This window comes from Vulpes lagopus, chromosome 12, assembly GCF_018345385.1.
Source record: "Vulpes lagopus strain Blue_001 chromosome 12, ASM1834538v1, whole genome shotgun sequence".
Taxonomy (NCBI): Eukaryota; Metazoa; Chordata; class Mammalia; order Carnivora; family Canidae; genus Vulpes; species Vulpes lagopus.
Genome location: NC_054835.1, coordinates 15,862,531 through 15,887,137, shown reverse-complemented (window position 1 = coordinate 15,887,137; position 24,607 = coordinate 15,862,531). Strand labels below are relative to the sequence as shown.

Sequence of the window (24,607 nt, the reverse complement as noted above, 5' to 3'; positions counted from 1 at the left end):
GACTTGACCTTTTAAGCAGAAAATACATACTAAAGGTTCAACAAAACAAAACAAAACAAAACGTGTTAGATCTTACTCAGTAAAGTTGAAAGACACAAAATCAACTTGCAAAACCAGTTATATTTATTCATGAGAGACACAGAGAGAGAGGCAGAGACACAGGCAGAGGGAGAAGCAGGCTCCACGCAGGGAGCCCGACGTGGGACTCAATCCCCAGACTCCAGGTTCACACTCTGGGCCAAAGGCAGGCATCAAACCGCTGCGCCACCCAGGGATCCCCTGATTCAACAATTCTATATGTTATTCAGTGCTTATCATAAGTGCACATAAGATCCTGACCTGAGCTGAAGGCAGACGCTCAACCACTGAGCCACCCAGATGCCCCAATAAGTGCATAATCCTCATTCCCTATTCCATTCATCTCCCTCACATCCCTTCTGCTAACCATCAGTTTGTGTATAAATAGTTAAGAGTCTTTTGGGGGTGCCTGGGTGGGCAATCAACTCTTGATCTCAACTCAAGTCTTGATCTCAACTCAAGTTTTGATCTCAGGATTGTGAGTTCAAGCCCTGTGTTGAGCTTCACACTAGGTGTGGAGTATTTAAAAAAAAAAAAAAGTGATTTGTCTCTTTTTCTTCCTTTTTTTTAAGAGTTAGAGTGTGCACATATGTGGTTGGTGGGTTGGGGGTAAAGGGAGAGGGAGAGAGAGTCTTAAGCAGGTTCTCTACCCAGCGCAGAGCCCAAGGCAGGGCTCCATCTCATGACCCTGACATCATGTCCTGAGCCGAAATCAAGAGTTGGATGCTTAACTGACTGAACCTCACAGGTGCCTTTGTTTGTTTCTTAAATTGCACATATGAGTGAGATCATATGGTATTTGTCTTTCTCTGACTGGTTATTTTACTTGGCATCATATTCTCTAGATCTATCCATGTTGCTGCAAGTGGCAAGATTTCATTCTTTTTAATGGTTTAATAATATTCCATTGTGTATATATACCACATCTTTGTCCATTCATCTATTGATAGACACTTGGATTACTTCTATAGTAAGGCTATTGTAAATAATGCTCCAATAAACATAGGTATGCATGTATCTTTTTGGTATTCTTTGGGTAAATACCCAGTAATGGAATTGCTAGATCACATGGTACTTCTAATTTTCATCTTTTTTTTTTAAGATTTTATTTATTTATTCATGAGAGAGGCAGAGACACAGGCAGAGGGAGAAGCAGGCTCCATGCAGGGGAGCCTGACATGGAATTTGATCCTGGGTCTCCAGGATCACACCCTGGGCTGAAGGCAGGCACTCAACCGCTGAGCCACCCAGGAATCCCTAATTTTCATCTTTTTGAGGAAGTTCCATACTGTTTTTCACAGTGACTGCACCAGTTTACATTCCCACCAATAATGCAAGAGGGTTCATTTTTCTCCACCTCCTCGCCAAAACTTGTTTCTTGTGTTATTTTAGGCATTCTCACAGGTGTAAGGTGATATTTAATTGTAGTTTTGATTTGCATTTCCCTGATGAGTGATGCTGAGCATCTTTTCATGTGTCTGTTGGCCATCTATCTTCTTTGGAGAAATATCTGTTCATGTCTTCTGCCCATTTTTTATTGGATTGGGGTTTTGGTGTTGAGTTGTATAAATTATGTATATATTTTGTATACTAACCCTTTGTTGGGCATGTCATTTGCAAATATCTTTCCCATTCAGTAGATTATTTTTTCATTTTGATGGTTTGTTGCTATGCACAAGCTTTTCATGTTGATGTAGTCCCAATAGTTTATTTCTGCTTTTATTTCCCTTGCCTCAGGAGACATATCTAGAACATTGCTGCCATGGCTGATGTCAGATAAATTACCACCTATGCTCTATAACCAGGGTTTTTATGATATTAGGTCTCACATTTAGCTCCTTAATCCATTTTGGATTTTCTCAATTTTATTTATTCAGGTAATTTTTACACCTAACGTCAGTCTTAAAACTCATGAATCCAAGATCAAGAGTCACACCCTCCTCAACTGAGCCAGCCAGGTGCCCCATTTTGGATTTATTTTTGGGTATAGAATATTAAAGTGATCCAGTTTCATTCTTTTCCATGTTGCTCCAGTTTTTCAGACACCATTTGTTGAAAAGAGTATCTTTTTCCCATTAGATAGTCTTGCCTCCTTTGTCAAAGATTAACTGACCATATAACAGTGGGTTTATTACTGTGCTCTCTATTTTGTTCCATTGATATGTGTGTCTCTTTTTGTGCCACCACCATACTGTTTTGATTACTACAGCTTTGTAGTATATCTTGAAATCTGGGATTGTGATACCTACAGATTTGTTTTTATTTTTCAAGACTTCTTTGGCTGCTGAGTGAAGTAAGTCAATCGGAGAAGGACAAACATTGTATGTTCTCATTCATTTGGGGAATATAAATAATAGTGAAAGGGAATATAAGGGAAGGGAGAAGAAATGTGTGGGAAATATCAGAAAGGGAGACAGAACATCATAAAGACTCCTAACTCTGGGAAACGAACTAGGGGTGGTGGAAGGGGAGGAGGGCAGGGGGTGGGGGTGAATGGGTGACGGGCACTGAGGGGGGCACTTGACAGGATGAGCACTGGTGTTTTTCTGTATATTGGTAAATTGAACACCAATAAAAAAATAAATTTATTATATAAAAAAAATAAAACTGACTTTGTTGTAAAAAGTTAAAAAAAAATACTTCGTTGGCTATTTGGGGACTTTTATGGTTCCATACAAATTTTAGCATTATTTGTTCCAGTTCTGTGAAAAATAGTGTTGGTATTTTGATAGGGATTATATTAAATCTGTAGATTGCTTTGGGTAGTATGGACATTTTAACAATATTTGTTCTTCCAATCCATGAGCATGAAATGTCTTTCCACTTGTTTGTGTTGTCTTCAATTTCTTTCATCCAAATTTTATAGTTTTCAGAGTATGGGTCTTTCATACTCTATATGAGTATGAATTTATTCCTAGGTATTTTATTATTTTTGGTACAATTATACATGGGATCGTTTTCTTAATTTCTCTTTCTACAACTTCATTATTAGTGTGTAGAAATGCAATAGATTTCTTTATATTAATTTTGTATCCTGTGACCTTACTGAGTTCGATTATTAGTTCAAGTAGTTTTTGTGGAGTCTTTGGGGTTTTCTGTATATAGTATCATGTCTTCTGAAAATAGTGGAAGTCTTTTTTAAGGATTATTTACTTATTTATTTGAGAGAAAGAAAGAGAGAGAGAGAGCAAGGGGAGGGGCAGAGGGAGAAGGAGAGGGAAAGAATCTCAAGCAGACTCCACACTGAGAACAGAGCCCAACTCTGGACTTGATCCTATGAGCCAGAGACCATGACCTGAGGCAAAATTGAGTCAGTTTCTTGGGACACCTGGGTGGCTCAGCAGTTGAACATCTGTCTTTGGCTCAGGGCGTGATCCTGGGGTTGGGGATCAAGTCCCACATTAGGCTCCTTCCAGGGAGCCTGCTTCTCCCTCTGCCTATGTCTCTGCCTCTCTCTATGTGTCTCTCATGAATAAATAAATAAAATCTTAAAAAAAAAAGAAGTTAGTTTCTTTACCAACTGAGCCATCCCGGTGCCCCAGTGGTGAAAGTTTAAGAGTGGGAAGTATCTGCACCTGGGTGGCTCAGTCAGTTAAGCATGTGACTTTTGATTTCAGCTCAGGTCTTGATCTCAGGGTCGTGAGTTGGTGGACACAGAGCCTACTGAAAAATAAATAAATAAAGGTGGGAAGTGAAATCAGTGCCTCAGTTGCCAGTCAGTATATGCTTTGTGCCCTATTCTTTCAACATAAAAAGGAAAAATAAATACTGCTGTGGATAAAGACACCTCTGAATTTTTTTAATTGGTTTATTTATTTTATTTATTTATTCATTCATGAGAGACACAGAGAGAGAGAGAGGCAGAGACACAGGCAGAGGGAGAAGCAGGCTCCATGCATGGAGCCTGATGTGGGACTGGATCCCAGGTCTCCAGGATCAGACCGTGGGCTGAAGGCGGTGCTAAGCCGCTGAGCCACCCGGGCTACCCCTCCTCTGAATTTTAGAACTGCTTGTTCTACTGTAGCTGCCTTTTGGATGAGGATGACAATGGAAGAGATAAAGAATGAAGCTGAGACCACTTCCATGGTTTCTACACCCCTCTATGCAGTAATGTATCCTATGTTTAATGAGCTAGAATGAGTAAACCTGTCTGCAGCTCAGATACTGAAAGCAGCTTTCATTAAGGCTTAAAAAGAAAATCCAGGACTCAAACAAGACGTTACGAAAATTTTAGAGAAAAAAAAGTGTAGAACTTAACTTCACAGAGTCCCTCCTTCAAATAGCAGCTAATGATGGAGAAGAGCATATGACTGAATGAACAGATCCAGAATTGCAGAAGCTAAATGAAAAGGCATGAACATTTAAACAAATTCTCAATAAGATCCCAGATAAGATCAATGACAGAGACATTTCTGCAATCAAGGATATAGCTAGTGTAATAAAAGAATTTAATATAAATGAATAGGGACCCCTGGGTGGTGCAGTGGTTTGGCGCCTGCCTTTGGCCCAGGGCGCGATCCTGGAGACCCAGGATCGAATCCCACGTCGGGCTCCCGGTGCATGGAGCCTGCTTCTCCCTCTGCCTATGTCTCTGCCTCTCTCTCTCTCTCTGTGTGTGACTATCATAAATAAATAAAAATTAAAAAAAATAATATAAATGAATAATGTCTTCAAGAAATATCAATACCAGAACTGCAGTGAACTTGAATACTGAATACTTGAAATTTGTAAAGTACTCCAAAGGTTTCAGTGTTACTCTGAAAACCTATTATAAAGATGACAAGGCAATAAATATGTTCATAAGTGTCAACTGTTTAATTCATCAAACCAACTTGATAATTCAGACCTTCAAAACTGTGGCATGAAATTTGTATATGTTGAAAACATATACTGCTCTGGGCGCCTGGGTGGCTCAGTCGGTTAAACGTCTGCCTTCAGGGAATCCCTGGGTGGCGCAGCGGTTTGGCGCCTGCCTTTGGCCCAGGGCGCGATCCTGGAGACCCGGGATCGAATCCCACGTCGGGCTCCCGGTGCATGGAGCCTGCTTCTCCCTCTACCTGTGTCTCTGCCTCTCTGTGACTATCATAAAAAAAAAAAACGTCTGCCTTCGGCTCAAGTCATGATCTCAGGGTCCTGGGATAGAGTCCCATATCAGGCTCCCTGCTCAGTGGGAAGTCTGCTTCTCCCTCTCCCTCTGCCTCTTCTCTATTCATGCTCTCTCTTTCTCTCTCAAATAAATAAATAAAAAATATTTGAAAGTGATATGCTGGAAAAAAAGCGATATGCTGTAAATATTGTATTTAACAATATTTGGTAACAAATATTTAATAAATAGTTTACATCTGTTAAGAATATAGTGGAAGTTTTACTTTCTCCTTACCTACTTGGATGCCTATCATTTCTTTTTCCTTTCCATTTTTTTTTAAAGATTTTATTTATTTATTCATGAGAGACACAGAGAGAGAGGCAGAGACATAGGGAGGAGAAGCAGGCTCTATGCAGGGAACCCGATGCGGGACTCGATCCCAGGAACTTGGGATCAGGCCCTGAGTCAAAGGTAGGCGCTCAACTGCTGAGCCACCTAGTCATCCTTCTTTTTCCTTTTCTTGTCTGATTTCTGTGGCGAGGACTTTCAGTACCGTGTTGAATAAAAAAGCAGAAACATTTTTGATATAGCATCTGGGGCTATAAACTTATAAAAAATCATGGTGCACAGAGTGCTGGCTGGTTCAATGGGTAGGACTCTTGACTCCTGATCTCAGGGTCATGAGTTTGAGCCCCACGTTGAGTGGAGAGATTACTTTAAAAAAGAAATCATGGTGCTGTAGAGGTGGCTCTCACGGTAAGATACAGCACTTCTCACAGCTGCTGTGTTAATGGGTACTTTATACTCCATTGAAAATCCTTTAAAACAATCACCAGGTCATTAAATCACACGCTTAAGTATGAATCTCCCAACTTTGTTGAAAAATTTCCTATAATGGAAACAAAACTTCACTTGACTTGTCTTGAGTAGAATATCCATACATGGCAGTGTACTAAGCACTACAAGAAGGAAATAGGACATTAAAAATATGATGAGTCATTGCCTCCGGGAGCTTGCAGTTTAGTGTTTTTTTAAGTTATCATTGTGTTTTTATTTGTAAAGATAGGCTAATTATTTTATTTTAAATATTTCAAAATTATTTTATTTTAAATTTGTTTACATTTTTATTTTTATATATTTTAAAAGATTTTAGTTGTTCATTTAGGAGACAGTGAGAGATAAAAAGTGAGTATAAGTGGGGGAAGGGGGCTTCTCCCTCTGCCTGTGTTTTCTCTACCTCTCTCTCTCTCTCTCTCTCTCTCTCTCATGAATAAATAAATAAATCTTAAAAAAAAAAAAAGAAAGTGGGGGGAGGGGTAGAGGGAGAAGCAGACTCCCCATTGAGTAGGGAGCCCAATGCAGGGCTCAATCCCAGGACTTTGGGATCATGACCTGAGCCAAAGGCAGACACTTAACCAATTGAGCCACCTAGGCACCGCTGAATTTGTTTACATTTTTAAAAATATGTTTTACCTTTATAACACAAATGTATTTATGAAGATACACATGGGGATACCTGGGTGGCTCAGTGGTTGAATGCCTGCCTTTGGCACAGGGCGTGATCCTGGGATCTGGGATTGAGTCTCATATCGGGCTCCCTGTGAGGAGCCTGCTTCTCCCTCTGCCTGTGTCCTCTGCTTCTCTCTCTCTCTCTCTCTGAATAAATAAATTAACAAATCTTTAAAAAAATACAATTATACTTAGAAAACAATAAAAATGCATTAAAAGAAGATTAAAATCGGGTTTTTAGAAAAGATTTTATTCATTTATTTGAGAGAGAGAGCAGGTGAGGGACTGCAGTGGGGATGAGCAGAGTGGAAGGGAGATGGACAAGTAGACTCCACACAGAGCTCCGTGCGGGGCTCGATTCTAGGACCTCAGGATCATGACCTGAGCTGAAACCAAGAGTCAGACCCCCAACAGACTGAGCCATGCAGGCACCCTTTAGGGATTCTAATTGTTTTATTTTCAGCTTTTTCTTTGTGTTTATTTTTATTTATTTTTGTATTTTAATAAATATCTTTACATATTTTATTTTTTAATTTTTAAAAAGATTCTATTTATTTTATTTAAGATTTTTCCAGGACTCTGGGATCATGCCCTGAGCCTTTTTTTTTTTTTATTATTCATGAGAGACACAGAGAAAGAGAGAGAGGCAGAGACACAGGCAGAGGGAGAAGCAGGCTCCATGCAGGGAGCCTGAAGTGGGACTTGATCCTGAGTCTCCAGGATCAGGCCCTGGGCTGTAGGCGGTGCTAAATCACTGAGCCACCCAGGCATCCCTTATTTATTTATTTGACACAAAGAGAGAGCACAAGCAGGGGAAGTGGTAGGCAGAGGAGAGGGAGAAGCAGACTCCCTGCTGACAGGGAACTGAATGCAGGGATGGATCCCAGGGCCTCAGGATCATGACTTGAGCTCAAGGTAGATGCTTAACCAGCTGAGCCACAGATGATCCTATGCATTAATTTTAAAAGATGTGGGACTGAACCCAGGACCTCAGGACCATGACCCAAGCCAAAGGCAGGTGATAAATGGACTGAGCCACCCAGGTTCCCCAATAAATGCCCATTTTAATCTCTCATTCAATATTTCTCTGAAGCTCCATAGATATGGAGAAATGAAAAGTAAATAGGAACAATATAGTTTATAAAGGAAGAGACTAAATTTTCAGCAATACACTATGAAGAGTCAAGACAATTAACTGAAAAACTATTAGAATAGGGGCACTTGGATTGCTAAGTTAGTTAAGCGACCAACTCTTAATTTAGGCTCAGGTCACTTTTTTTTTTTTTTGGGAGTCCAGTACCAGGCTGTATATTACTTTTTTTTTTCCTTAAGATTTGTTTACTTATCCCAGCTCTCCATGCTGGGAGCCTGAGGCAGGACTCGATCCTGGGACTCCAGGATCATGTGTGGGCCAAAGGCAGGTGCTAAACCACTGAGCCACCCAGGGATCTCCTAGGCTCAGGTCATTATCTCAGGGTCATGAGATTGAGCCCTACATTGGGCTCTGTGCTCAGCAGGGAGTCTGCTTGAGATTCTCTTTCCCTCTCTTTGCTCCTAGGCCTGTGCCCTCTTTTTCCTCTCAAATAAATCTTTTAAAAAATATTTCATTTATTTATTCATGAGAGACACACACAGAGAGGCAGAGACATAGGCAGAGGGAGAAACAGGCTCCTTGCAGGGAGTCTGAAGTGGGACTCCATCCCGGGACTCTGGGACCATGCCCCCAACCAAAGACAGACACTAAACCGATGAGCCACCCAGGTGTCCCCATGTGTATCTTTTTTTTTTTTTTGCCCCAGTATCTTTATAAATACATTTGTGTTATAAAGGTAATACATATATTTTTTTAAGGTAATACATATTTTTCAGGAGTCTGAGTCCCACTTTGGGTGTAGAATATACCTAATATATGTATACACACACACACATGATATATTAAATGGAAAAGGCAATCTACAGAAGAATATTATTGTAGCAGAAAAAGTTATTTTTATTTCTTTTGGTTCACCTTTTTATCTTTTAAAATTAATGCATAGGATCATCTGTGGCTCAGCCGGTTAAGCATCTACCTTGAGCTCCAGTCATGATCCTGAGGCCCTGGGATCCATCCCTGCATTCAGTTCCCTGTCAGCAGGGAGTCTGCTTCTCCCTCTCCTCTTCTTCTCTTCTTCTTCCCGTCCCTCTGCCTGCTACTCTTTTTTTTTTTTAATTTTTATTTATTTATGAGAGAGAGAGAGAGAGAGAGAGAGGCAGAGACACAGGCAGAGGGAGAAGCAGGCTCCATGCACCGGGAGCCCAACGTGGGATTCGATCCCGGGTCTCGAGGATGGCGCCCTGGGATCCCCTAAACTGCTAAACCGCTGCGCCACCCAGGGATCCCCTGCCTGCTACTCTGCCTACTTCTGCTCTCTCTCTTTCTGTCAAATAAATATATAAATAAAATAAATAGGGTATTTATTGTTAAATTCCATATTTTTAAAAAATATTTTACTTTTTATTCTTGAGAGACACAGAGGCAGAGACACAGGCAGAGAGAGAAGCAGGCTCCTAGCAGGGAGCCCAATGTGGGACTCAATCCCTGGACAATGATCAAGCTCTGAGCTGAAGGCAGATGCTCAACGTTGAGCCACCCAGGTGTTAAATTCAATACTTTAATGTAAATTTCTAATATTTCACCATTAAGAGTAGTGTTTTCTATTGGTTTCTGATAAATAGTTGTTGTTGTCATCATTTGTATTGATTCGTTTTGTTTTTTCTTGAATTCATGACCCTGAGATCAAGACCTGACTTGAGATCACCTAAGACTGAGATGCCCAGGAGTCCCTAGTTGTTGTTTTATTAAATTAAAGAGATTCTTCTATTTCTAATTTGGTAAGAATGTTTATTAAAAATGAGTTTAGGGGTGACTGGGTGGCTCAGTCAGTTAAGCATCTGCCTTCAGCACAGGTCATGATCCCAGAGTCCTGGGATAAAGCCTCAAGTTGGACTCCCTGCACAGCAGGGAGCCTGCATCTCCTTCTCCCTCACTCTTTGTGCTTGCTCTCTCTCAAATAAATAATTAAAATCTTTAAAAATAAATTAAAAATGAGTTTAAAAAAAAAAACAAGTATTGGGGCACCTGGCTGGCTCAGTCGGTAGAGCATGTAGCTTTTGAGCTTGGGGTTGTGAGTTTGAGCCACTCTTTGGGTATAGAGATTATTTAAGGAAATTTTATTTATTTATTTTTTATTTATTTATTTATTTTTTTTAATTTATTATAGTCACAGAGAGAGAGAGAGAGAGAGGCAGAGACACAGGCAGAGGGAGAAGCAGGCTCCATGCACCGGGAGCCCGACGTGGGATTCGATCCGGGGTCTCCGGGATCGCGCCCTGGGCCAAAGGCAGGCGCCAAACCGCTGCGCCACCCAGGGATCCCATATTTAAGGAAATTTTAAACAAAAGTGTTGACTTTTTACTGGATGCAACTTCAGGCTCTATTTTTATCAACTATATGTTTTTTTCTTCAATGAATAAGTATAGTTAATTATATCAGTAGAGTTTCTAATATGGACTCCTATTTACATTGGTGGGATAACTTCTCCTTATTGATATATATATATATCTGGCAGGCGGCCAGTGACTGGCTTTCTTGGGAACACCTGTGTAAATTTGTTAGGAGGGTTCTGAAAGACTTCCCCTCTTGGCAGGTTACGGGCAAGTGGGTTCAGCCCACCAACTTACTGTCTTGTCCATTTTACCCACAAGAAAATACCTACGTTTATATTGTGCCAAAAGATGGGAGTGCAGATGGCTCCCCTGGCACCTCCTCTGCATCCTGCCATCCCTCCTCAATCCTTCTGTCATGTGCCAAGAAAGGCTTGGACACATGAGCAATCTACCACATCTGCATCCTTCTACTTTTGTGGTTGATTCCAATCAAGTTTCTGTGGTTCTCCAAATCATTAGTAAAACCCATCACTTCCAAACCTCTCAAGATTCCATGATTTAGGGCACCTGTGTGGCTCAATCAGTTAAGTGCCTTTGGCTCAGGTCATGATCCTGGGGTCCTAGGATCAACCCTGCATCCAGCTCCCTGCTCAGCAGGGAGTCTGCTTCTCCCTCTCCCTCTGCTCATGCTCACTTGTGCTCTCTCAAATAAATAGGTAAAACTTTTAAAGAAAAAAAAAGTTGAATGGTAGTCCATGCTTTCCAGGTTACTAGGCTTGCAGTATGGACTAATTGGTAAACACCCTTAAAAAAAAAGATTGTATTTATTTATTCATGAGAGACACAGAGAGAGGCAGAGACAGAAGCAGAGGGAGAAGCAGGCTCCCTGCAGGGAACCCGATATGGGACTCGATCCCAGGACTTCGGGATCATGAACTGAGCCAAGGGCAGACACTCAACCGCTGAGCCACCCAGGTACCCCACGATCCTTATTCACAACTGCTAAATCCCTTTTGCCATGTAAGGTGACAAATTCACAGGTTGTAGGGATTAAGATGTAGACATCTCTGGGGGACCATTATTGTATATCCTACAGTATTACTAACAGATTTTGTTAATATAACCACAATATCATTATTACATCCAACAAGAGTAACATTCATTTTTTTTTAAGACTTTATCCATTCATGAGAGTCACAGAGAGAGAGAGAGGCAGAGACACAGGCAGAGGGAGAAGCAGGCTCCACGCAGGGACCCCAACGTAGGACTCGATCCCGGGTCTCCAGGATCACGCCCTGGACCGAAGGGAGGCGCTCAACCACTGAGCCACCCAGGTGCCCCTGTTTGTTTGTTTGTTTGTTTGTTTGTTTGTTTGAGAGAACATGAGTGGGAGTGGGGAGAGGGACAGAAGGAGAGGGAGAAGTGGATTCCCCACTGAGAAGGGAGCCTGATACAGGGCTTGATCTCCCAGGACCCCAGGATCAGGACCTGAGCTGAAGGCAGTTAACTGATTGAACCACTCAGGTTCCCCTTTAATGATTTTATTTATTTATTTGAAAGGGAGAAAGAGAGAGCACAAGCAGAGGGAAGGGGGAGAGGTTGAGGAGAAGCAAATTCCCCACTAAGCAGGGAGCACAAAGCATGGCTCAATCCCAGGACCCTGGGATCTTGACCTGAGCCAAAGGTGAAGGCCCATGCTTAACCAACTGAGCCACCTAGGTGCCCCTCATTCACTCATATTTAAAGATTTCTTAGAAAGTATCTCTACACCTAACCTGGGACTTGAACTCACCACCCTAAGATCAAGAGTCAAAGACTCTGCTGACTGAGCCAGATGCCCCACACTTATTTACTTATTTATTTTTATTTAAAAAAAACGATTTTATTTATTTATTCATGAGAGACACAGAGAGAGAGAGAGAGAAGCAGAGACATAGGCAGAGGGAGAAGCAGACTCCATGCAGGGAGCCCGACGTGGGACTCGATCTGGGGTCTCCAGGATCAGGCCCTGGGATGAAGGCAGCGCTAAACCACTGAGCCACCCGGGCTGCCCTATTTATTTATTTTTAAAGATTTATTTACTTATTTAAGAGTGAGAGAGCATGAGCAGGTGGAGAGGCAGAGGGAGAAAGAGAAATCTCAAGCCGACTCCTCGCTGAGCTCGAATTCTAACTTGGGGCTCAATCCCACGACCCCAAGGTCATGACCCCAGCCCAAACCAAGAGTCAGACACTCAACCCACTAAGCTACACAGATGCCCTTATTTTTAAATATCATCTAATATTCAAAAAATAATAATAATATTCAGCCCATGTTCAGTTTCCCATGGTTGTCTAATGTTTTTTTTTTCCCAATTGGTTTACCTGAATAAGGATACAAAATAATTCATAAAATATATCAGTTGATAGAGCTCTTAAGTCTCTTTTTACCCATAACAGATCTCCCTTCCTGTCTCTCTCTCTTTTTTTTTATGCCATTTATTTGAGAAGAAACTGTGCCATTTGTCTTACAGAATATCTCACATCCTGGATTTGTTTCTTCACTTCCTCATAGTGTTATTTACCTTGTTCCTATATTCCTCATATTTCCTGTAAACTGATAGCTGGATTAGAATCAGGTTTAATTTTTTATTTGAATGTGTCAGAGGTAATGTTTGCTGTGAGCTTCCTGTTGTAACCATCAGAGACACACAATGTCTTGTTCACTTTTAGTGTGGCTAACATTGACAAGGGACAATATTACACTCAGAACAATGTTATTGGGCGATCCCTGGGTGGCCCAGCGGTTTAGCACCTGCCTTCGGCTCAGGGCGTGATCCTGGAGTTCAGGGATCTAGTCCCACATCAGGCTCCCTGCATGGAGCCTGCTTTTCCCTCTGCCTGTGTCTCTGCCTCTCTCTCACTCTCTCTCCCTCTCATGAATAAATAAATAAAATCTTAAAAAAAAAAGAACAATGTTATTTTTTTATTTTTTTCTGTACCATTGAAATATAAATGTTATGCAATATACAATGTTATATTAGTTTCAGGTGTACAACACAGTGATTTAGCAATACATTATTTGGTGCTCACCGCAGTTATGTGTGGTCACCATCTGTCACCACTCAATGTTATTACATTATTTACTATATTCCCTATGCTGTACTTTTCATTATTATGGCTTATTTCTTTTATTACTGGAAATTATTATCTTAGTTTCCTTCACCTATTTTGCCCCCACCTATCTCCTGTTGGAAATTACTAGTTTGTATTCTGCATTTAAGAGTCTTGTTTGGGAGACGCCTGGGTGGCTCAGTGGTTGAGCGTCTGCCTTCGGCTCAGGGCATGATCTCAGGTCCAGGGATCGAGTCCTGCATCAGGCTCCCTGTGGGGAGCTTGCTTCTCCCTCTGTCTCTGCTTCTCTTTCTGTATCTCTCACAAGTAAATAAATAAACTCTTTTTAAAAAAGTTTTTTTTTTTCAATTTTTTTTTCAATTTTTTAAATTCCATATATGAGTGAAATTATGTGCTTTCTCTGTCTTATTTATAATACTCTCCAGGTCCATCCACATTTCCACAAAGGGCAGGAGCTCATTCTATTTTTATGACTAATATTCCACTGTATATACATATACACCGCATCTTCTTTATCCATTAATCTATTGATGGACACTTGGATTGCTTCTGTATCTTGGCTATTGTAAACAATGCTGCAATAAACATAGGGGTGTATATAATCTTTTCAAATTAGTGTTCTCATGTTCAGGGGTAAATAGTAATGGAATTACTGGATCCTATGGTATTTATATTTTTAATTTTTTTGAGGAAATTCCATACTGTTTTCCACAGTGGCTGCACCAATTTACATTTCCTTTTTTTCACATCTTCACCAACTTGTTATTTCTTTCTTTTTTTTTTTTTAAGGATTTTATTTATTTTTTCATGAGAGACACACACACAGTGAGAGAGAGAGAGAGCCAGAGACACAGGCAGAGGGAGAAGCAGGTTCCATGCAGGGAGCCCAACGTGGGACTTGATCCCAGGTCTCCAGGGTCAGGCCCCGGGCCAAAGGCAGCACTAAACCGCTGAGCCACCCTGGCTGCCCTGTTATTTCTTTTTAAGATTTTATTTATTTTTAAGTAATCTCTACATCCAACATGGGGCTTGAACTCACAACCCCGAGATCAAGAGTCACATGTTTTTCTGACTGAGCCAGCCAGGCACATCAACACCTGTTATTTCTTGCCAAGCCAAATATTTTATTTTATTTTATTTTTAAAATTTTATTTATTTATTCATGAGAGACACAGAGAGAGAGACAGAGACACAGGCAGAGGCTCCATGAAGGGAGTCCGATGCGGGACTCGATACTGGGTCTCCAGGATCAGGTCCTGGGCTGAAGGCAGCGCTAAACCACTGAACCACCCGGGCTGCCCCCAAGCCAAATATTATTTTAATTATTTATTTATTTTTATTTCTTTTTTTGGAGACAAATAGTTTTAAATAGCCTTATTAAGATATAAATTACACATAATAAAATCCATCTGTCTTAAGCATAAAATGCAATGAATTTTAGTGTATTTATCGAGTTATATAGCCATTGCCACCACCTAATTTTAGTACATTTCCATCACACTAAAATGAAACTTTGAGCTTATTTACAGTCAATTCCCATTCCCATTTCCAGCCCCAGGCAGCCATTAATCTCTTTTCTGTCTCATATATTTACCCTTTATGGAAACAAATCATGTTTTGTGAGCTCCACTGGTTTGGTCTCTCTGTTAACTCTTGGTTGATTTCTGCTTCGGATTTAGACTTTTTTTTTTAAGATTTTATTTATTTATTCATGAGAGACACACAGAGAGAGGCAGAGGCATAGACAGAGGGAGAAGCAGGCTCCCCACAGGCAGCCCAATGTGGGACTCAATCCTGGACTCCAGAATCATGTCCTGAGCCAAAGGCAAAAGCCCAACCATTGAGCCACCCAGGTGTCCCAGATTTAGACATTTTAACCTCCCTATCTTTTATTTTCTTGCTCCTATTTCTTTCAATCCCTCACTGATTTATGTTGATCAATATTTAAGAACAGTGTCTCTGATTTTATGCTTAGTTTTCTTGCTTTGTGCATTTTGCGCCATCTTGTATTCTTCAGTAACCAGTTCTCTACTCCCATGGCTTATCAGGGCCCTGCCAGGCCATAGGGAAGTGCTGTGAGATTTGTAAAAGTGGTGCCCCTCCAACATAGAGTCTTAGGGCCTTGCTGCCGCTGCTTAGCAAGCAAAAAACGGGCTCTGTTTGGATTTATTTATTTATTTATTTAGATTTTATTTATTCATGAGAGACACAGAGAGAAAGAGGCAGAGACACAGGCAGAAGGAGAAGCAGGCTCCATGCACCGGGAGCCCGACGTGGGATTCGATCCGGGGTCTCCGGGATCGCGCCCTGGGCCAAAGGCAGGCGCCAAACCGCTGCGCCACCCAGGGATCCCATATTTAAGGAAATTTTAAAACAAAAGTGTTGACTTTTTACTGATGCTCCTTCAGGCTCTATTTTTATCAACTATATGTTTTTTTCTTCAATGAATAAGTATAGTTAATTATATCAGTAGAGTTTCTAATATGGACTCTATTTACATTGGTGGGATAACTTCTCCTTATTGATATATATATATATCTGGCAGGCGGCCAGTGACTGGCTTTCTTGGGAACACCTGTGTAAATTTGTTAGGAGGGTTCTGAAAGACTTCCCTCTTGGCAGGTTACGGGCAAGTGGGTTCAGCCCACAATTACTGTCTTGTCCATTTTACCCACAAGAAAATACCTACGTTTATATTGTGCCAAAAGATGGGAGTGCAGATGGCTCCCCTGGCACCTCCTCTGCATCCTGCCATCCCTCCTCAATCCTTCTGTCATGTGCCAAGAAAGGCTTGGACACATGAGCAATCTACCACATCTGCATCCTTCTACTTTTGTGGTTGATTCCAATCAAGTTTCTGTGGTTCTCCAAATCATTAGTAAAACCCATCACTTCCAAACTCTCAAGATTCCATGATTTAGGGCACCTGTGTGGCTCAATCAGTTAAGTGCCTTTGGCTCAGGTCATGATCCTGGGGTCCTAGGATCAACCCTGCATCCAGCTCCCTGCTCAGCAGGGAGTCTGCTTCTCCTCTCCTCTGCTCATGCTCACTTGTGCTCTCTCAAATAAATAGGTAAAACTTTTAAAGAAAAAAAAAGTTGAATGGTAGTCCATGCTTTCCAGGTTACTAGGCTTGCAGTATGGACTAATTGGTAAACACCCTTAAAAAAAAAAAAAGATTGTATTTATTTATTCATGAGAGACACAGAGAGAGGCAGAGACATAAGCAGAGGGAGAAGCAGGCTCCCTGCAGGGAACCCGATATGGGACTCGATCCCAGGACTTCGGGATCATGAACTGAGCCAAGGGCAGACACTCAACGCTGAGCCACCCAGGTACCCCACGAGCCTTATTCACAACTGCTAAATCCCTTTTGCCATGTAAGGTGACAAATTCACAGGTTGTAGGGATTAAGATGTAGACATCTCTGGGGGACCATTATTGTTATATCCTACAGTATTACTAACAGATTTTGTTAATATAACCACAATATCATTATTACATCCAACAAGAGTAACATTCATTTTTTTTTAAGACTTTATCCATTCATGAGAGTCACAGAGAGAGAGAGAGGCAGAGACACAGGCAGAGGGAGAAGCAGGCTCCATGCACCGGGAGCCCGACGTGGGACTCGATCTGGGGTCTCCAGGATCACGCCCTGGACCGAAGGGAGGCGCTCAACCACTGAGCCACCCAGTGCCCCTGTTTGTTTGTTTGTTTGTTTGTTTGTTTGTTTGTTTGAGAGAACATGAGTGGGAGTGGGGAGAGGGACAGAAGGAGAGGGAGAAGTGGATTCCCCACTGAGAAGGGAGCCTGATACAGGCTAGATCTCCAGGACCCCAGGATCAGGACCTGAGCTGAAGGCAGTTAACTGATTGAACCACTCAGGTTCCCCTTTAATGATTTTATTTATTTTTTGTAAAGGGAGAAAGAGAGAGCACAAGCAGAGGGAAGGGAGAGGTTGAGGAGAAGCAAATTCCCCACTAAGCAGGGAGCACAAAGCATGGCTCAATCCCAGGACCCTGGGATCTTGACCTGAGCCAAAGGTGAAGGCCCATGCTTAACCAACTGAGCCACCTAGGTGCCCCTCATTCACTCATATTTAAAGATTTCTTAGAAAGTATCTCTACACCTAACCTGGGACTTGAACTCACCACCCTAAGATCAAGAGTCAAAGACTCTGCTGACTGAGCCAGATGCCCCACACTTATTTACTTATTTATTTTTATTTAAAAAAAAACGATTTTATTTATTTATTCATGAGAGACACAGAGAGAGAGAGAGAGAGAGGCAGAGACACAGCAGAGGGAGAAGCAGGCTCCATGCACCGGGAGCCCGACGTGGGACTCGATCTGGGGTCTCCAGGATCAGGTCCTGGGCTGAAGGCAGCGCTAAACCACTGAGCCACCCGGGCTGCCCTATTTATTTATTTTTAAAGATTTATTTACTTATTAAGAGTGAGAGAGCATGAGCAGGTGGAGAGGCAGAGGGAGAAAGAGAAATCTCAAGCCGACTCCTCGCTGAGCTCGAATTCTAACTTGGGCTCAATCCCACGACCCCAAGGTCATGACCCCAGCCCAAACCAAGAGTCAGACACTCAACCCACTAAGCTACACAGATGCCCTTATTTTTAAATATCATCTAATATTCAAAAAATAATTAATAATATTCAGCCCATGTTCAGTTTCCCATGGTTGTCTAATGTTTTTTTTTTCCCAATTGTTTACCTGAATAAGGATACAAAATAATTCATAAAATATATCAGTTGATAGAGCTCTTAAGTCTCTTTTTACCCATAACAGATCTCCCTTCCTGTCTCTCTCTCTTTTTTTTTATGCCATTTATTTGAGAAGAAACTGTGCCATTTGTCTTACAGAATATCTCACATCCTGGATTTGTTTCTTCACTTCCTCATAGTGTTATTTACCTTGTTCCTATATTCCTCATATTTCTGTAAACTGATAGCTGGATTAGAATCAGGTTTAATTTTTTATTTGAATGTGTCAGAGGTAATGTTTGCTGTGAGCTTCCTGTTGTAACCATCAGAGACACACAATGTCTTGTTCACTTTTAGTGTGGCTAACATTGACAAGGACAATATTACACTCAGAACAATGTTATTGGGCGATCCCTGGGTGGCCCAGCGGTTTAGCACCTGCCTTCGGCTCAGGGCGTGATCCTGGAGTTCAGGGGATCTAGTCCCACATCAGGCTCCCTGCATGGAGCCTGCTTTTCCCTCTGCCTGTGTCTCTGCCTCTCTCTCACTCTCTCTCCCTCTCATGAATAAATAAATAAATAAAAATCTTAAAAAAAAAAGAACAATGTTATTTTTTTTATTTTTTTCTGTACCATTGAAATATAAATGTTAAATAAAAAAAAAAAAAAAAAAAATGCAAAATACAATGTTATATTAGTTTCAGGTGTACAACACAGTGATTTAGCAATACATTATTTGGTGCTCACCGCAGTTATGTGTGGTCACCATCTGTCACCACTCAATGTTATTACATTATTTACTATATTCCCTATGCTGTACTTTTCATTATTATGGCTTATTTCTTTTATTACTGGAAATTATTATCTTAGTTTCCTTCACCTATTTTGCCCCCACCTATCTCCTGTTGGAAATTACTAGTTTGTATTCAGCATTTAAGAGTCTTGTTTGGGAGACGCCTGGGTGGCTCAGTGGTTGAGCGTCTGCCTTCGGCTCAGGGCATGATCTCAGGTCCAGGGATCGAGTCAGCATCGCTCCCTGTGGGGAGCTTGCTTCTCCCTCTGTCTCTGCTTCTCTTTCTGTATCTCTCACAAGTAAATAAATAAACTCTTTTTAAAAAAGTTTTTTTTTTTTTTCAATTTTTTTTTCAATTTTTAAATTCCATATATGAGTGAAATTATGTGCTTTCTCTGTCTTATTTATAATACTCTACAGGTCCATCCACATTTCCACAAAGGGCAGAGCCTCATCCTATGTTATGACTAATATTCCACTGTATATACATATACACCGCATCTTCTTTATCCATTAATCTATTGATGGACACTTGGATTGCTTCTGTATCTTGGCTATTGTAAACAATGCTGCAATAAACATAGGGTGTATATAATCTTTTCAAATTAGTGTTCTCATGTTCAGGGGTAAATAGTAATGGAATTACTGGATCCTATGTATTTATATTTTAATTTTTTTGAGGAAATTCCATACTGTTTTCCACAGTGGCTGCACCAATTTACATTTCCTTTTTTTCACATCTTCACCAACTTGTTATTTCTTTCTTTTTTTTTTTTAAGGATTTTATTTATTTTTTCATGAGAGACACACACACAGTGAGAGAGAGAGAGAGCCAGAGACACAGGCAGAGGGAGAAGCAGGTTCATGCAGGGAGCCCAACGTGGGACTTGATCCCAGGTCTCCAGGGTCAGGCCCCGGGCCAAAGGCAGCACTAAACCGCTGAGCCACCCTGGCTGCCCTGTTATTTCTTTTTAAGATTTTATTTATTTTTAAGTAATCTCTACATCCAACATGGGGCTTGAACTCACAACCCCGAGATCAAGAGTCACATGTTTTTCTGACTGAGCCAGCCAGGCACATCAACACCTGTTATTTCTTGCCAAGCCAAATATTTTATTTATTTCTTTTTTTTTTTTAAGATTTTATTTATTTATTCATGAGAGACACAGAGAGAGAGACAGAGACACAGCAGAGGGAGAAGCAGGCTCCATGCACCGGGAGCCCGACGTGGGACTCGATCTGGGGTCTCCAGGATCAGGTCCTGGGCTGAAGGCAGCGCTAAACCACTGAGCCACCCGGGCTGCCCCCAAGCCAAATATTTATTTAATTATTTATTTATTTTTTTTATTTCTTTTTTTGGAGACAAATAGTTTTAAATAGCCTTATTAAGATATAAATTACACATAATAAAATCCATCTGTCTTAAGCATAAAATGCAATGAATTTTAGTGTATTTATCGAGTTATATTGCCATTGCCACCACCTAATTTTAGTACATTTCCATCACACTAAAATGAAACTTTGAGAGATTTACAGTGCAATTTCCCATGCCCATTTCCATTTCCAGCCCCAGGCAGCCATTCATCTCTTTCAGACCTCAAAGATTTACCCTTTATGGAAACAAATCATGTTTTGTGAGCTCCACTGTTTGGTCTCTCTGTTAACTCTTGGTTGATTTCTGCTTCGGATTTAGACTTTTTTTTTTAAGATTTTATTTATTTATTCATGAGAGACACAGAGAGAGAGAGAGGCAGAGACACAGGCAGAAGGAGAAGCAGGCTCTCTGCAGGGAACCTGATGTCGGACTCGATCCAGGACCCTGGGATCATGACCTGAGCCAAAGGCAGACACTCAACCACTGAGCCACCCAGGTGTCCCAGATTTAGACATTTTTAACCTCCCTATCTTTTATTTTCTTGCTCCTATTTCTTTCAATCCCTCACTGATTTATGTTGATCAATATTTAAGAACAGTGTCTCTGATTTTATGCTTAGTTTTCCTTGCTTTGTGCATTTTGCGCCATCTTGTATTCTTCAGTAACCAGTTCTCTACTCCCATGGCTTATCAGGGCCCTGCCAGGCCATAGGAAGTGCTGTGTGATTTGTAAAATGTGCCCCCTCCAACCTAGAGTCTTAGGGCCTTGCTGCCGCTGCTTAGCAAGCAAAAAACGGGCTCTGTTTGGATTTATTTTATTTATTTATTTAGATTTTATTTATTCATGAGAGACACAGAGAGAAAGAGGCAGAGACACAGGCAGAAGGAGAAGCAGGCTCTCTGCAGGGAACCTGATGTCGGACTCGATCCCAGGACCCTGGGATCATGACCTGAGCCAAAGGCAGACACTCAACCACTGAGCCATCCAGGCACCCCTCTGTTTGGATTTAAAACTATGCCCATGGGGCACCTGGGTGGCTCAGTGGTTGAGCCTCTGCCTTCAGCTCAGTCCAGACCCTGGAATCAAGTCCCGCATCAGGCTCCCCACAGGAAGCTTGCTTCTCCCTCTGCCTATGTCACTGCCTTTCTGTGTCTCTCATGAATAAATTAAATCTTTAATAATAATAATAATAATAATAAAATAGAATAAAACTGTGCCCCTTGCAGACAAGTAAAGCCAGGAACTAGGCTAGATTTCAACTCTACTCTGCGCCCTCCACGTCTTAAATGGGCGTAACCTGGATATCCATACGCAGCAGCACTGCGTAGAAAACTAGGTGGGTAGGAGAGTTGACATTTAGTTCTCCTTTACAATAGTAAATAGAAATTTACTATTAAACATTAACAAATGTTTTCTGAGTGTTTTCCATGTGGTAATCATGTGAAGTGCTACAGATAAAAGTGAATAAAGGACACACCCTGACCTTAAGAAGCTTTGCTGAGTTTTTTCATTCTCAGTAATCTTTTTCCATGTGCCTTTCTTCTCAAACAGTCCCCAATTCCAATTCCAAACACCCACTTTGGCAGGTGCTAAAAGTGGCAGGGGCACCTCGGTGGCTCAGTTGGTGGAGCATGCAACTCTTTACCTCAAAGTCATGAGTTCAAGCCCCACTCAGTGGGTCGGGTGTAGAGATTACTTAAGAAAATAAAAATCACTCAGCATAATACCCTCTAGTTTGATCCATGTTGAAGCAAATGGTGGGTATTCGTCGTTTCTAATGGCGGAGTAATATTCCATTGTATATAGAGACTACATCTTCTTTATCCATTCATCTTTCAACCATTCATTCAGGGAACATAAAAAATAGTGAAAGGGATTAAAGGAGAAAGGAGAGAAAATGAGTGGGAAATATCAGAGAGGGTGACAGAAACATGAGAGACTCCTAACTCTGGGAAACGAACAAGGGGTAGTGGAAGGGGAGGTGGGCAGGGGGATGGGGTGGCTGGGTGACGGGCACTGAGGGGGGCACTAGATGGGATGAGCACCGGGTGTTATACTATATGTTGGCAAATCGAACTCCAATAACAAAATATACAAAAAAAATCACACTTGCACATGCAAAATATTCAAGTTATGAAATAAAGAAAAACTATAAGGCTCAGTCTGTAGAACATGCAACTCTTTTTTTTATTTTTTTATTTATTTTTTTTATTTATTATAGTCACAGAGAGAGAGAGAGAGAGAGGCAGAGACACAGGCAGAGGGAGAAGCAGGCTCCATGCACCGGGAGCCCGACGTGGGATTCGATCCGGGGTCTCCGGGATCGCGCCCTGGGCCAAAGGCAGGCGCCAAACCGCTGCGCCACCCAGGGATCCCATATTTAAGGAAATTTTAAACAAAAGTGTTGACTTTTTACTGGATGCTCCTTCAGGCTCTATTTTTATCAACTATATGTTTTTTTCTTCAATGAATAAGTATAGTTAATTATATCAGTAGAGTTTCTAATATGGACTCCTATTTACATTGGTGGGATAACTTCTCCTTATTGATATATATATATATCTGGCAGGCGGCCAGTGACTGGCTTTCTTGGGAACACCTGTGTAAATTTGTTAGGAGGGTTCTGAAAGACTTCCCCTCTTGGCAGGTTACGGGCAAGTGGGTTCAGCCCACCAACTTACTGTCTTGTCCATTTTACCCACAAGAAAATACCTACGTTTATATTGTGCCAAAAGATGGGAGTGCAGATGGCTCCCCTGGCACCTCCTCTGCATCCTGCCATCCCTCCTCAATCCTTCTGTCATGTGCCAAGAAAGGCTTGGACACATGAGCAATCTACCACATCTGCATCCTTCTACTTTTGTGGTTGATTCCAATCAAGTTTCTGTGGTTCTCCAAATCATTAGTAAAACCCATCACTTCCAAACCTCTCAAGATTCCATGATTTAGGGCACCTGTGTGGCTCAATCAGTTAAGTGCCTTTGGCTCAGGTCATGATCCTGGGGTCCTAGGATCAACCCTGCATCCAGCTCCCTGCTCAGCAGGGAGTCTGCTTCTCCCTCTCCCTCTGCTCATGCTCACTTGTGCTCTCTCAAATAAATAGGTAAAACTTTTAAAGAAAAAAAAAGTTGAATGGTAGTCCATGCTTTCCAGGTTACTAGGCTTGCAGTATGGACTAATTGGTAAACACCCTTAAAAAAAAAGATTGTATTTATTTATTCATGAGAGACACAGAGAGAGGCAGAGACAGAAGCAGAGGGAGAAGCAGGCTCCCTGCAGGGAACCCGATATGGGACTCGATCCCAGGACTTCGGGATCATGAACTGAGCCAAGGGCAGACACTCAACCGCTGAGCCACCCAGGTACCCCACGATCCTTATTCACAACTGCTAAATCCCTTTTGCCATGTAAGGTGACAAATTCACAGGTTGTAGGGATTAAGATGTAGACATCTCTGGGGGACCATTATTGTATATCCTACAGTATTACTAACAGATTTTGTTAATATAACCACAATATCATTATTACATCCAACAAGAGTAACATTCATTTTTTTTTAAGACTTTATCCATTCATGAGAGTCACAGAGAGAGAGAGAGGCAGAGACACAGGCAGAGGGAGAAGCAGGCTCCACGCAGGGACCCCAACGTAGGACTCGATCCCGGGTCTCCAGGATCACGCCCTGGACCGAAGGGAGGCGCTCAACCACTGAGCCACCCAGGTGCCCCTGTTTGTTTGTTTGTTTGTTTGTTTGTTTGTTTGAGAGAACATGAGTGGGAGTGGGGAGAGGGACAGAAGGAGAGGGAGAAGTGGATTCCCCACTGAGAAGGGAGCCTGATACAGGGCTTGATCTCCCAGGACCCCAGGATCAGGACCTGAGCTGAAGGCAGTTAACTGATTGAACCACTCAGGTTCCCCTTTAATGATTTTATTTATTTATTTGAAAGGGAGAAAGAGAGAGCACAAGCAGAGGGAAGGGGGAGAGGTTGAGGAGAAGCAAATTCCCCACTAAGCAGGGAGCACAAAGCATGGCTCAATCCCAGGACCCTGGGATCTTGACCTGAGCCAAAGGTGAAGGCCCATGCTTAACCAACTGAGCCACCTAGGTGCCCCTCATTCACTCATATTTAAAGATTTCTTAGAAAGTATCTCTACACCTAACCTGGGACTTGAACTCACCACCCTAAGATCAAGAGTCAAAGACTCTGCTGACTGAGCCAGATGCCCCACACTTATTTACTTATTTATTTTTATTTAAAAAAAAACGATTTTATTTATTTATTCATGAGAGACACAGAGAGAGAGAGAGAGAAGCAGAGACATAGGCAGAGGGAGAAGCAGACTCCATGCAGGGAGCCCGACGTGGGACTCGATCTGGGGTCTCCAGGATCAGGCCCTGGGATGAAGGCAGCGCTAAACCACTGAGCCACCCGGGCTGCCCTATTTATTTATTTTTAAAGATTTATTTACTTATTTAAGAGTGAGAGAGCATGAGCAGGTGGAGAGGCAGA

The 24,607-nt window shown here is 41.7% G+C and overlaps 1 pseudogene; it reads left to right on the top strand.

The window, feature by feature from the left end:
* The first annotated feature begins 4,113 nt into the window (after nt 1-4,113).
* Nucleotides 4,114-4,943, top strand: LOC121474188 (annotated as a pseudogene).
* The last annotated feature ends 19,664 nt before the right edge of the window (nt 4,944-24,607 follow it).